The 13,698-nt window shown below is 51.8% G+C and overlaps 1 protein-coding gene across 8 annotated transcripts in view; it reads right to left on the bottom strand.

Moving 5' to 3' along the window:
* Atp2b2 (ATPase plasma membrane Ca2+ transporting 2) overlaps positions 1-13,698 on the bottom strand; it is a 326,081-nt gene that overhangs the window by 248,856 nt on the left and 63,527 nt on the right. For all 8 annotated transcript variants that reach the window (XM_037204261.1, XM_028863952.2, XM_028863954.2 and 5 more), the window contains exon 2: positions 5,625-5,670. The gene's annotated coding sequence lies outside the window, so the exon portion shown is untranslated. The remainder of the gene's footprint in view (positions 1-5,624; positions 5,671-13,698) is intronic.

The raw sequence follows: 13,698 nt of genomic DNA, 5'->3' as shown, positions 1-13,698 counted from the left end.
CCCAGGATGTGGAGAGATGCCTGACAGCATGGGCATGGGCCATGCCTTCAGCACACATATGAACCTCGCTCTGGATGTGTGTTAGCACTAACTGGCCTGACTTGTTGCTGAAAACTGCACTACAGTGTGAGGGCTCTTCCCTGTGTTCTGTGAGATGTCCCACCAAGGTATCTTGCCAAAAGAAGCTTGGGTCCCTGAACTCATCCCAAGTGCAGTAGTCTGTGGAGAGGCACCTGAATGGAGCCTGTCTCACTGGGGATTTAATAAACCTTGAACTTGGGGGATTTATGTTAGCTCCTAGTGGGCAATCCTAGAAGGGGACACACCTCAGCTCGTGTCTGAGGACCTCAAGTCACCCTTGTCCTTCCCCTTCCCTCTTCTCTTAACCCAAGTATCACAGCACAAGTCATCAGCTCAACCTCTCCCGGGGCTGAAAACATGGCTCTGTCCATCTCCTGTGCCCTAGTCCTGCCTTATCCTTCCTCAGGGGTTTGTCAGAAACCCTCATTTGTGGTCTCCTGCTTCCACCCTGAGCCCTACAATATACTCGACAAACATCCCTGGGTGGATGTCTTTCTGACAAGCCCCAGCAGCCCATTCTGATCCTTGCTTACCCAGAATCCTCCAGTCTCACTTTCAACTGCCACCCCCAGCCTGCCCCTTCAGCATTCTGGCTTCCCGAAGTCTCTAGACATCCCTTGCTTCAGCCTGCCATGGGTTCGCTATTTCCTTTAGCCTAAGTGTTTTTCTGGTTCCTCACGATGCTTCATTTTGGCCCCAAAGGCAAGAAAGCCCATCTGGCCACTGTACACAAAAAAGCCTCTTCCCCAATCCCATCAGTCCCCTGTTCCTCAGCTCTCCTCTCGCTGTCTGCATTCTTCAGGATGGTCCTGGCATCTGACACACGTGGGTTCATTTGCTCAGGGTCCATCTCCCTCCAATAGAAAACCTGCTCCCCAAGGACAGGGACCTCCCTGGGGACACATCTGCCTCACCACCCCTGTGTGTCACTTGTGGTTTGTTGTGCATCCCATCCAACAAATGCCTTTCCTAGAAACTACCAGCAAAGGTGACTCCTGAGCTACCTCTTACCCTGTACAACGCTTTTATTTTCCTACCACTTTTTAATAAAGATTTATTCACACAGATGTGGAAGGAGTCACAGAAGGTCTGGGCAGTTTCTAGCAGTCTGTGCTAAAGCAAAGAATGTTTTATGATTAGGTGACACATAAAAGCTGCAGCAGTGTACCACAGGATATTTGCTGTGACATTCACTGTGACATTCGTTTAGGGACTCAAGGTGGAATAAATGAATGGCCACATTCACCCTAACTGCAGGATCAAAAGTTCACTATTAAGAGGAGGGTTTGAACTGAAACCCAAACATGCCCCTTTTCTCTATAAAGTATACAGCCTCAGATATTTTGCTACAGCAACAGAGAATGAGTAATACAACTGCCCTGTTCTTTGTACCCTTGGTTTTATAAATCAATATCACTTTTGAATTGACATGGAGAAACAATGACTTTTTAAGGTCTGAGTTTTAACATTTAGACCCCACTGTAAGTGTTTAATGTCTTTAATGTCAATGCTTCTTACATCAAAGTGCTTTAGAATTTTGTAACAGAATGAATTTATCCACAATGAGTGCTTTTATTGTAGCTCTCAGAAGCCTGCCTCTGGTGATGGGCTTAGTTGGGGACAGTCAGTCACATTGCTGTCTCTGCTCTTGCTAGATAAGTTTAGGTCAGCCACATGCAGGGTCAACAGGAGACCTGTGTCATATCTAAAACAGTTTCTCAGAGAGGACAATGAATGACCTCCCCATCTACACTCACCTCCCTCCCATCCCTGCTCCAATCTCAGGTGGCTTTGCCAAATAAATGGCCATTGTCACCAGGACATGCCACCTTTGCTGTGGACTGAATGTTTCCCCTGGTTTACTTGCCGAAGCCCCAAGCCCCTGCTCTCTAGAACCTGTGTACAGGAAGTCTCTCACCTAAGATGACGTAAATTAGATTTTCCTCTTTACTGTGCTCCTGGCTTTGAACTTGGACCTGTTCCTGAGGTACCCCAGGGTGGCACAGTCTCTGGTCATGCTAGTCAGGTCACTTAGTCACAGTACTCTGTGATCAGCGAGGGAGCCATGACCCTATGCAGCAGGAATGCTGTGCTGTGAACTCTGATGCTCAGTGGGTGAGGTACACCGGCCAATGCTCAGTATCGACGTTTCCATCAGTTGCTGAGTCTATCAGGATGGAACCCCATTGTAAATAATCTCATTTAGAGTCAGAGGGATCTGAGTAAAAATGAGGTGGTAAGTGTGAACCCTCACCCCATCCAAGCAGTCTTTACAAGAAAAAAGCAAGATGTCAGCCTCACCAAGAAAGACCCTGGGAGAGGGCAGCAGTACAGAATCCTCAGAAGAAAACTAAACTTGACACACCTTGAACTTGAATTCTCAGCCTCTGGAATTACAAGAAAATAAACTCCTGCTGTTTAAGCCACATCTTCCCTGATGCAGCCCAGCACACTCACACTCTCCAAGACAGTGACCAAGGGTGGGATGGAGACCACAGGAATGTACTGGCTTCGGGCTGGGTGGCAGGAGGGATGGCTCAGTGGTTAAGGGCACTAACTACTCTCTCAGAGGACCTGGGCTCTGTTCCCAGCACCTGCATGGCAGTTCACAATTGTCTGTAACTCCAGTTCCAGGGCTCTGTCCTCTTTTGGCCTCTGCGGGCATTGCACACACACACACACACACACACACACACACACACACACACACGCGCACACACACACACACACACACACACGTACACACACACGTACAGCCAAAACACTTATATACATGAAATAAAAATAAGCACATCTTTTAAAAAGGTGTTGAGAAAAGAAACACTCTAGAAGGAAGAGCATCAGACTAACCATTTATTTTATACAACAGATTGTAAAATGCCCACCGACTCCTGTAGGCGGGGTGGACAACGGCTGAACTGTAACTGTTCTGTGAATATGTACACAGTGAACAAATCACCATGGGAAACCAAGGGATCACTGAGAAGCCCAAGGAGGAGAACGAGTCCCTATTTCCCTGCAGAGCTGTATATGGGTTTCTTCGGTTCCTTCTCCCTCCCTCCCCTTCCCTTCCCCTTCCCTCCCTCCCTCCTGGGCTCTTCTGTCTGCCCTGTGTGTTCTTTTCCATGTATTTACAGAAACATCATTTTGGCAAGCTGCCTTTTCTCTTAACTCTGAAATATGAAGGTGTTCCCTGCATTAGTAAAGGTTCTTCTCAAGCAGTTTTCAATGGCTGCCTTCCAGAATCTTCCATATCTGCAGGTGGCTCAGTAGAGGCTGCAATCTGCCCCACTCGGGCATGCACTTGTTTCTATTTTTAACTAATATAAACACGCCCCGATAAACAGCCTCCTGAATGCATCTTTGTACACATCTCAGGCAGCTTCCTGGGGCGGGCTTCCTGGAAGTGGGATTACTGGTTAGGGATTACTGACATTCTGAGAGAGGAAATGTTAAAGCTTTCTAGTCATTATCGCGCTTTGCAGGGCGATGGTGCAACTATTTCCTGTGGTCTGTGACACAATTTTAAACATTTCCAAAGAGAAAAGGAGAAGAAACCTGGGTCATTCATGTCACTGTCAGCACAAGAAAGTGGCTCCCATCACTGGCCGAGATGAAGGTGTCCTTTACGTGAGAAGGCCAGCGAAAGGACAGGGGAGGACAGGAGGCAATGGACAGAAGGGAGAGGGGTGGCCTGGCTGTTTTCCTGACACTGTGGAGTGGAGAGCCTTTTTACAGATGGAAAGGGAGCAGTCTGAGTGTCTGGTATTCAGTTCTGCATGGCTTGAAAGACCAGGGGCTCACATGTTACCCACAATGCCCCAGGGCAGGATCCATGTGTACTGGGGTCTGCTCTGGCCCCAGGATTTGAGCAGGACACCTCTAGGAGGCTCTGAAGGCCATCACGGTACCTGCTTTGCCCTCTTACTTACAGGGAGGGCACGCTCTGGTATGCCAGGCTGGAGAATGGGGGCCGCCCTTTCTGTGGAGGTTGGGCCAGGGTCCTGGTGGGGACTTGTAATGGTCAACATGCTCGTTTGCTCTTCTGGCTACGTTAACTCCACTACTGTGGGGACAGCTGTGTGACAGCCAGAGGCGGGTGCACTGACTAGACAGGTCACAGAGATAAAGGCAGGAGGCACACAAAACACCCACCAGCATGCTCCTGGAGAGAAATGAGCAAAACTGGGTGGCATGTTCTATCTGTCATCTCCAGCGAGGGTGGTGATGTGTGGGCCTGGGGTCCACTCCTTCCTCCTTGGTGTGGCCTGACCTCAGGTTTGTGCCTCAGTCTCCTCCCACCTTGTCCTCAGGTTGAGCTGATAAAGAGACTCCTTTCACACCCTTGTGGGGAGAAGCCAGAAAACCAGAAGCCCCTTACTTAGATGCCCGCCATGTCCTCAGACCTAAGCCTAAGTGCCAAACCAGGTCCTTTCAGCATCCAGAGACCTGCTCAGGTGACTACCAAATCAGAGCAGGGGGGCAGCTCTTCCGCTCTCACCTGCCAGCAGTACCGAACCCGGCTCCCAAAGCCCTGACCCCTGCAGGTGCCAATCTAATGAGACCATTTCTACAGCAAATAGTGTCCGCTTCCTAGACTAGAAGAAACAGTAGCTTCATGCAAGTTGATTACATGGATCATGGTACACAGAAGCCATCTGTGTCCTTCCGGTCATGTCTAAGAATTGTCACAGCCACCCCACGGGTGATGGGATGGAAGTTTCTAGGCTTCTTCCCCGTTCCCCACAGAGTGTGCCACAGAGGACTGATTTAAGCCCCACTGGTCAGCCAGGTAGCTGGAGAAGGCTGCCCTCCTACCAAACACCCTCTGGGAGGAGAGCCAGCTCCACACACACCTACCAGGCGAGGGAGAACCAGCTACACTTCCAAGGCGGCCCCCAGGTAGAGGCACTGGGTCTCCAGTCCCTTGTTTGTAAACAAATACCTTGGAGCCTCCGATATCTTTCACAGAGGGTGAAAGGCCCAGGCTAGCCCACAGAGCTCTCATCCTGCCCAGGACAGAGGCCCAAAATGCCTAGCCCAGAGCAGCCAGTGGGCTCCAGGGAATTTCCTCAGCAGGCTCCCTAGTCCTTGCTGACAATATTTCATGCGCAGTGCTTTGCTTTCTCAAATTCCAGAGGCCCCCCCACCTTCGCTTTAAAAAAGCCCCTCGGTGTGCCGACCCCAATGAGGTGATAATAGGAAATGAATCTGAAATGGATTCATTTAAGAAATGCAGTGAAAAGATACGACAGTGTGAACGATGGATAAAATGGCCACATATCCACAAAAGCATACTGCTCTTCGTCTGAGAGACGTGTCCCAGGGGCTCCGGAACTCCAGCCAAAGTAAAGAGTCAGAACACCAGCCCATACTGTAGCATTCCCACCCCTTTCTCGGGTTCCCTCTCTCTGTGTGGGGTGTGGGGAGAGGAGATGGGTGTCTGGGTGGTAGGCTACACACGTAGGGGTTTGCTGTTCTCAGTCGAGGCCATCGTCAGAGCTGGCATCGTATGCGCACAGGCGAAAGCCACACTAACTCACCTGTCCCCTTGGCTGCCGTCAGTCCACACTCTGAGGGTGGCGAACCCTGCAGGAAGACAAAACCAGACACACACACATTAGGGAGCTTAGCAGCCGGGGGTCCAGATCTGAAGATTTTAATTTAAATTAAAACACTAGTATTCTTTATGTTGTGTACATATGGTTGTCTTAGTTAGGGTCTCTATTGCTGTGTAAAACTTCACGACCAAAAGAGAAGTAATGGGTTTATTTCGGTTTACGGCTCTCAGGTCTTACTTTATCACTCAGGGAAGTCAGGGCAGGAAGTGAAGCAGAGGCAACAAAGGGGGGCTGCTGACTGACTTGTTCCTCATGACTTCCTCAGCCTGCTCTCTAATGCAGCTCTGGCCCACCCGCCTAGGAGTAGCACCCCCCACGGTGGGCTGGACCCACCCACGTCAGTCAATAATCAAGAAAACACCAATGTGATGGAGGCATCTTCTCAACTGAGCTTCCTTTTCCCAGAGGACTCCGGCTTGTGTCAAGTTGAGAACTAAGCAGCCAGGACAGTGACGTACGTGTGTGGGGTCACACGTGCCACCACGCACCAGTACAGGCCAGACGACAACTCACCGGAGTCCTTCTCTCCTTTCACTATATGATCCCAGAGGGATGGATCCGGCTACATCTGGCAACTCAGATTTCGGGATGGAGAGGGCTAGACCTGTCCCTTGGGAGGTGAGGGGTGAAAGGGCCAGTGCCACGATGCATATAGCCTGCTCTGGGAGCCAGGGGACTGAGCCAATCAGGGTCTTGGGGCCACCATGTCGTCTAGGGAGGGCTGAGTAGTAGTGGAGCTGTTGGCACAGGTGTAGACAGAGCAGGGAAGCCTCCCGGGACAGGGCTGCTCAGCAGCACGGGCAGGCGGGGATCCCCCTCCTGGTGTCCCTGGTTTGGACGGGGTGGGGGAGGGGTCCGCACGGAGGCCCAGGAAGGGTAGTGAGGAAAGACAGCTGCTGCTGGACAAACAACAGGTCCCAGATGATCCCAAGAGAAGGAGCAGACTGTAGACTTTAGTGTCCCTCCACCCACACATTCCCTCCGATCTCTCTAGAGCGCTTTACTGGCCAGACCTAGCAGGAAGAAGAACAGGACCCGAGTCTGTGACGCAGCCCGTCAGGACACTTCCAGGGCACATGACCAGGCTGAGAAGGGCAAGGAGCAAATACCCAACATCTGGCCCCATGCCCCTGTGCCCCTGTACCCCGGTTCCTCCCCACAGGGCCCACTTTCTCCACACCCTTCAGTCCCAAGCCTGGGGTAACCAGACCCTACAATCCCTGGGTTCTACCCTGTGGCTGTACATCAGCACTGGGCACGTGGACACTATTGGCTCTGCTTGGTGGCCTCAGCCTGCACTGTTGGCTTTGTTCGCCACCCCTCCCAGACCCAGGGTCCCGCCCTTGAATCTGCCCTGACACCTCACACCTGTTCCCTGCCATGGCATCCCTTCCTGTTCCTCTTAGATCAGAGCTGGGCTGTCCCTTTCCTGGAAAAGCATCCTGGCCCGAGTTTACAGAGACCCAGGTGCAGAGTCACAGGGAACATCAGGCCTCTGACTGGAAGGCAGTCATGGGCTAGAGCAGGCAGTCTGAAACATCCTCCTTAGATCTTTCTGGGCAAAAAAAAGATGAGCAGATGTCCGGGAACCACCTCCAGGCCTCCAGAACCAGATTCCAGAGAAAAGCCATGTGACTTTCACAGCTGGGGAAACTGAGGATAAGGGCAGGGATTGCAATGGCCAGGAAGTGGCTGTGCCAGGGGTCTGTTGGCCTGCAGGTTGCCCTTCCCTACTGACTGTGCCAGGGATCTGTTGGCCTGCAGGCTGCCCTTCTCTACTGGCCGTGGCCACTGACTTTCATTGTTCCAAAGCCATTCCTCCAGCAAGGCTGCCCTCAACCCCTAGGCTGAGCCGGAGCCTCTCTTGATCCTTAGGCAAACACTGCTGATCTTATAATACAGAGGGGGAGACCCAGCGAAGCTGTGGAACACGTACAGACAGGGCAGGTCAGCCCTGGGGCAACAGAGCATGGCCAGTAGGCAGCGGCTGCTGCCAAGCCTGTCCTGCACTGCACAGGGGTCCTCACATGCGGTGCCCACTGAGATCTACACACAGAAGTGCTAACCACATGGCTATGGTGATGCTTCCGGACACTTGCTCTGTACAGGCAAACTGTAGACATTTGTGGGGTGCAGTGTGATACTTCAATACAAGACTATCATGTGTGTTGATCGGATGGGGTCACTGCCGTTCCCATCAGCTTAGGCATTCATCATCGCTGTGTTAAGAACACTCACCATCCTTTCTGCTAGTCATATCATAATACATACTATGTGGTTGTCAGTCAACTTTCTGAAGACGTTGGCTTCTCACCCATTGGTACCCTGTGCCCATCAAGATCCTGTCTCCTTCCCTCACCTCCCCTAGGCTCTGGTAACTACTACTATTTTGCTCTATTCTGCTGGATCAGTTTTTTAAGCTAAGAACAAACAGTATTTGTCTCTCTGTGCCTGATTTATTTCAATCAACCTAATGTTCTCCTGTTGCTCCGTGATGGGAATCTCACTCTTTTTTATGGCCAAGTAATATTCTAGCCACATACTCCTTTTGTGACCCTCTTCTATAGCAAGCAGAAAGCATGGAATTGGCCACTGGTCCTGCCCAGTGCCCTTTCTGGGAAGCCACAAAGGCTTCCTCCCCACCTAAGACCCTGAGTTCATGGAGCTAGGGGTATTGTCCCCAGGCTGTAGGCAGCAAGGTCTGGCTCACAGTGGCGCCCCATCCCCCCAGCAAGGACTAGAATGAAAGATTGATGAGTCATCTGCCTTGGCTGGTGAATTTTTCATTATGGAGGAAAGGAGACCCCATCCCTCGGCCCAGGAGGGCAGTTCTTGGGTATCATCTCTACTAAGGTTTTGTCCTAGCTGACCATGGCTATGGACCTGTAACCGCATTTTTCTATGCATGAATAATGACAAAGGCTGGGAGAGAACAAAAGCTGCTGCTGGGAACCACCCCCCCACCTTTTAGCACGGAAGATTCTGGATCGGCCCAAGGGATGACCTGAGGAACAGAGTCGGGTCCCAGCATGGGGAAGTCGGGATGAGAGCCAGAGGTTGTCACAACCGTCAATCAGCTCATACTCCATGCCCTTCTGAACTGCAGGTGAACCCTTATCACCTGGATCCCCTTACAGTCAGCTGACTGAGGGGGGCAGCAGCCTTGGTGTACAGTTGAATCTCAAGCCTTGACCCCAGCCTGTGGTGACCAGACCTCAGGAGAGCTGAGTTAGGGCTGCAGAGAAGTAGGGCCCCTGTGATATCAGCCAGAAGGCAGGGGACCAACGTCGCAAGTGAGCTGGGAGCGAAAACAGGACAGGACTGGGGGCCTGGCACCATCATTTAAGGCCTCTTTCCTAGGCCTCCCTCCCACAGCCGCAGGTTTCTCCTCCATGCACTGGGGCAGTGCTGGCACTGCTGAGTCTGGGGGCACTGAGACTTGGGCATGAGGTTTAACCCTTCCCACTCTGCAGCAGCCACAGGGGGGCTCACAGAGGCTAATGAAAAGCCTGTATGGAAGAGTAAAGGCAAAAGTCACTGGAGGGCAGCCAGCCACTTGGATTCCTGGGTAGGTGAAGTAGTAAGGCAGTGTGGTGCCAATTGGGAGGCTTCTTGGAGATACACTTTAAAGAGCAATCACCCTTTGCAAGTCCACAGGGACTAACTTTGGGGAGCCCTGAGCTCCCCTTCTGGGCAGACAGGGGGGCAATGAGGTTCCAGCATGCACCTGGCTTTTTGCTGGCTGGTCCATAAAGTCATGGTGTACTGACTCATGTTCACTGGTTCTTCAGCAGGATTCCTGCCTCCTCCAGGAGTACTTCAGCTAATGTGAGTCCCAAGACCCAATGCATATACCCCAAACAAGTTGTTTCTTGGAACCTTGGGTTGTCATCTCAGGACTGGCCTCTGTTTCTGGCAGGATGCTAGGAAAATGGCAGCCGGCCTCTGGCTTGAGTGTCCCTGTTTGGGGGTTGGGGTTTGGCCTACATTCAAGTCACCAGAATGAACTTTGGGAAACACCAATCCTTAGCATTCTTTAAATCGGATGCCACAAGTGGAAGTCCCAAAGGACTGTTTTATGTTGAGCCCCTTTTGTTGATTCCACAAGAGAACGAATACTTCGGCGTTCTCACAAGCCCTGTCTGATGCATACCAGCTTCGGTTGGCTCAACCCAGCCTTTCCCATCCCTACTTGATCTCAGGATCTCTTCTGGAGTCACCTAGCATTCCTCAGGACACGCTCTGAAGAGAGGCGGCCCTACTGATGTCTCAGGCACCTTGCCCACTCTGCCAATAGGAATCTGGGGTGTGGAATTTCACCCTCTCCGGGTAACCTCTGCACAATGTTCTTGTTTCATTTCTGGCCAAGACAGGAGGATGCCCCCCTCCCAGCTCTTATTCTCCCCATCTCCCAAATCTCTGTATTCCACTAGCAGGCATATTTTCTCTGCAGCAGCAGGCCATGCGATCCTGAGGAGGAACAATTGGGGGACGCGACTTCAACATGTTTAGAACATGTGACTAGCACACTTTGATGAGTGTTGAGCTCCAAGCAGCTCCCAGAGTTCTCGCAGCCTTGTGTGTCCAACGCCAGCCATGACTGGATGGAACAATGAAGAATAGCTTGAGATGTGTACCATGCCACAGCTGTTAGCCCTTGTCCATCTACCCCTCCTTCTTTAACTGGGTTGTTCTGATTGGGACAGGGACCGGGCAGAGATAACCCTCCCAGCGGCTGGCACCTGGCAGGAGCCAAGACCACAGAAGAAAGTGGGCCTCTTTGTGTGTGCACAGAGCCAGTGGCGGTTCTCAGATCCTAAATACCCTTCTGAAATTGGAGTCCATCATGGGGCATTTTTTTTCAGATAAGGGACACAATTGATACTAGCTTTGCTGCTCCAGGGGAGGGTGATGGGACATGCAGGGGTGCTGGAGCCCAGCCCAGGCCTGGGGCTTCTGGTTCCACAGACACATGTTACCAGAGGAGGGGAAGGTCTGTATAAGTCATCGGTCAGTGGCAGGACTGAATGAAGCATCTCTCTCTGCTTCAACATGGCTGTATGAGGTATTCAGAAAGGCCACATCTGGGGGCCTGATACTGTCTGGGCTTTAGGGACTAGGGGTGTCATGGCCAGGGTCAAGGTCTTTGGGAGGGAGGGCTACACCTGACACCTGCTAGGCTTGGGTTCCGCTTTATGTATTGGTTTCCTTCAGAGGTCAGGGCCTGACGCACACCCACCAGGTTGGGTTACAGAATCCATTCCACTTCCTGACCTCAGCCTCCTGGAGGTCTCAGGGCGGCCAGTTCAAGAGTGTCCACAGAAGACAGTGGTCAGGGCAGCACTCAGGGCTCTGTCTATGGTGGGAATGGCCCCATGGCTCTCAGGGTGACCCATCTCCATTGTCCCCTAGTGACAGGTGGTGTACACAGAACTTAAGGAGAGGTGTAGGCTCAGTGTGGGCCAGCTCCTTGGGGAGCATTCCTAAGTAGGGAGCGTGGCCTCCTACAGACCAGAAGTGCTGTTTACCCTTAATCTAAGGACCCTAGCAGCCAGCCTTCTTCAATTGTTTATTTTGTTTTTGAATCAGGGCCTCATGTAGCCCAGGCTGGCCTCATGTAGCCCAGGCTGGCCTCAAACTCACTTTGTAGCAGACTAACCTTTGACTCTTGATCTTCCATCTCCCAAATTCTAGATTATGGGCTCTTCTTCAAATTTCCTAATTGTTATTTTCTATTTATGATTGCTGCTTTGTTCATTTATGGTAGCATTGAAGTTTCATTCTAAGATAAGTTTATTTTGGTAACAATGACAACTATGACAACAAACTAAGCTTATCTAAATAAAAATAAAACCAGGAAGGAATTTCATCCTAGGCAGTCTGATCGGCAGCCATGGAGGGAGGGTTGCAAAAGACTGAGCTCTGGGAATCTGCCACAGCTCACACAGGTACTCATACAGGATCCTTGATAGGAACAGCAGCCAGAGGTCACAAGAGTTGAGACAAAGCCCTCAGGGCTGGTGACTGTACACTTCTGTTTGGTTGTCCCTTGTGAGGCCAAGAGTAGACCCCCTCCATTAGTGCAGCCATCTCAGCTTAGGGGAAATGCAGGCTTCTGGCCCTGTACCGCCAGGGTCCTGCAAGCTCCGAGGAGGCTGCAGATGAGCCTGCTCATCTCCCAGGAAGTCAGCCACAGAGTCAGAACTCTGACAACCACAGAAGGGTGCAGCTGGATGCCTGGATAGAAGACAGATAAACAATGGAGAGAAAAGAGGGCAGGTGGGTGGATGGACGGGTGAGTCGGGGGTGATGCAGACAGAGAAAGAGATAGATGGGTAGATGAATAGATGGATGGAGAAAGAAGGGAAGGGTGAGTGATGGATGGATGAGTGGCTGGGTGGATGAACAGATGAGTGAATGAGTGGCTGGGTGGATGAGTGGATGGGTGGATGAGTGGATAGGTGGATAGTGGATGATGGATGAGTGGATGGGAGGATAGATAGCTGATAGGTGGATGATCAGATTAGAAGGATGGATGGTAGATATAGACAGGTAGAGAGAGAAGGGGGTGGACAGATGGCAGATGATAGATGGATGAGTGGATAACTACAACATCTCTGGTCACTTAGGATCACCTGCCCCGCTTCACCTGTCCACACATGTTTCCATTCTTTACAGAAGTAGAAGAAAGTTCTCTGAGATGAGAGAATGAGTGGTGACATTTCTGATCCCATGGCAGACAGGGCCTTGGCTTTTCCTTTGTTTTTGATGCAAATTCTCTGACCCAGTGATGGACCTCAGTTTCCCCGTCTAACACAGGAGGCTAGGTCAAATACATTTCTCTGCCTCAGCGCTGCATGGCTGAGAGAAGCCAAGGCTGTGCAGTCATGCTGGGCCTGCCAGCAGACTGGCTGCTCTATGAGGAGAGCTCCTTTTGTAGAAGTATGCAGAGGCCCTGGAGACAGCCCCGCTCCAGCTTGAAGTCAGTTCCTATAAAGGGAGAAGGAGGCAGGGGGAGTGGTGAAGCCGGATGCTGAGGCCCTGGCTGCAGCTTCCCCCGACTGCAGACAGCAGTGTGCAGTTGACAGACAGACAGAAGGAAAGCATGAGGCAGAGGCAGCAGGGAGGAGCCTGGAGCCCAGGCTCTGTGTCAGTCAAGTCAGGGCTCTGGTTCGGGCCCAGCCCTTGCTGGCTGTGTGCTCTAACTGCTCCCGCAAGCCTCCTGGCTTCCAACAGGCGAGGCGTCACTTCCGTGACAACAGACAAGGTTGTGACAGGGCCAGGAGATCTGTTCTGTCTGGTAACTGCATGGCTGGGCTGGGGCATTACTCATTAGGATTCTCCCCAAGGTGCAGCAGGGGCAGGTGTCTTCTCACCTGTGAAGTGTCTGTTGAGTGCCCCCAGGGTGCCAGGCCCACCATGCGCTCTGGGGACACAGTGGTGTTAGGCAGCCCCAGAGTCTGGCCTTACAGAGCTTATGGTCGGATGCCTATTTATTAGTCACTCAAATAAACGAGAAAGGTTGCCGGACACAGGTCATGCGAGGAGGAGGAGGAGAGATAGGAGCTACACTGAGGGCACACTTTTTCTCGGGGGCAGTAACATCAGGGAAGGGACATAGTGGGGCTCAAGGTTAGACAGACGGAGCAGGCACAGGCGTGGCAAGATGAGTGGGTTCGGGAACAAGGGTAGGCTGGTCATGTGCAAAGGCCCTGTGGCAGATGGGGCACAGTATGTTGGTGGGCTTGAGTGATCATCATGCAAAGTCAAGGATGAGGGGCCACATGGTGTTTGTCAAGAATAGAGATGTGGGTAGGGATCTGCACCCAGGGCCCCACAGGGTGCACCTGAGAAAGATGGGGGGCTATGAGAGGAAGGAAAGTCGAAAAGGGGGGCTGGCTATAGCATCATGGAGGAAAGTGGACACAGGAAACCAGTGTGAAGTAACCATCCACTGGGCAGCAGACATAATGTTGGCCACAGAAGGACGGCAGTC

The sequence above is a fragment of the Peromyscus leucopus genome, chromosome 3, assembly GCF_004664715.2.
Source record: "Peromyscus leucopus breed LL Stock chromosome 3, UCI_PerLeu_2.1, whole genome shotgun sequence".
Taxonomy (NCBI): domain Eukaryota; kingdom Metazoa; phylum Chordata; class Mammalia; order Rodentia; family Cricetidae; genus Peromyscus; species Peromyscus leucopus.
Note: the sequence above shows the minus strand (reverse complement) of the source record. Positions and strands in the feature narration are given on the sequence as shown.